This window comes from Penaeus monodon, chromosome 30, assembly GCF_015228065.2.
Source record: "Penaeus monodon isolate SGIC_2016 chromosome 30, NSTDA_Pmon_1, whole genome shotgun sequence".
Classification (NCBI taxonomy): Eukaryota; Metazoa; Arthropoda; class Malacostraca; order Decapoda; family Penaeidae; genus Penaeus; species Penaeus monodon.
In genome coordinates, this window is record NC_051415.1 from 20,419,662 (window position 1) to 20,420,449 (window position 788).

Consider the following 788-nt stretch of genomic DNA (forward strand, 5'->3'; position numbering starts at 1 on the left):
CGCATGATCTACACATCACAATAACGAAATCCACGTACTAGCTCTCTAATGAGCATAACATAGTCACTGCTATATTTGACCGATACAGCGTCTAACAGCATTTTGGAAAAGAATCCAGAAACACAGCAGATGTGTAACAAGTCTTTATCCAGCCTATTCCAAGCCTCTCCCTCGATCCCCACCCCCCTCCAACCACCCTCCCTCCCCCATCCATAGGCCTCTTCCCCACCCTCTCCCCCCCTCTCTCCCTCTCCCACCCTCTCTCTCCCTCTCCCACCCTCTCTCTCCATCTCCCACCCTCTCTCTCCTTCTCCCACCCTTTCCCATTCTCTTCCGCCTCCCCCCTCTCCCTCCCTTCCACCTTCCCCCCCTCTCCTCTCTCTCCTCCCTCGCCCCCCCTCTCCCCCAACCCCTGTAACCAAACGTTCGATATTTAATCATCACTCACGCCCATCTCTGTATGGGGACTCTCTATCTGATGGGAAATTTTGCAGATATATATTTCCAGGTTGTGAAGTGGAGTAATGCAACTATCGCGTTTTATAGAGATTTATTGTATCTGCGGCATTGCAAGGGTGTGTATGCCTGGGTGGGGGAAGGAGGTAGGGGAGTCTGAGGAGGGGAGGGTTTTTTATTTGTAAGAGGGAAAGGGGGGGGAGGGTTGAAGGGGTTGGGGTTGTAGAAGGGGTTTGGTTTGAAGGGGGTGGAGTTAAAGGGGGGGTGCAGAAAAAGGAGGGAGGGAAGAGGTGGGGAGTAGGAGGGGTTATTCTTTTCTAATTGGGTAAGAT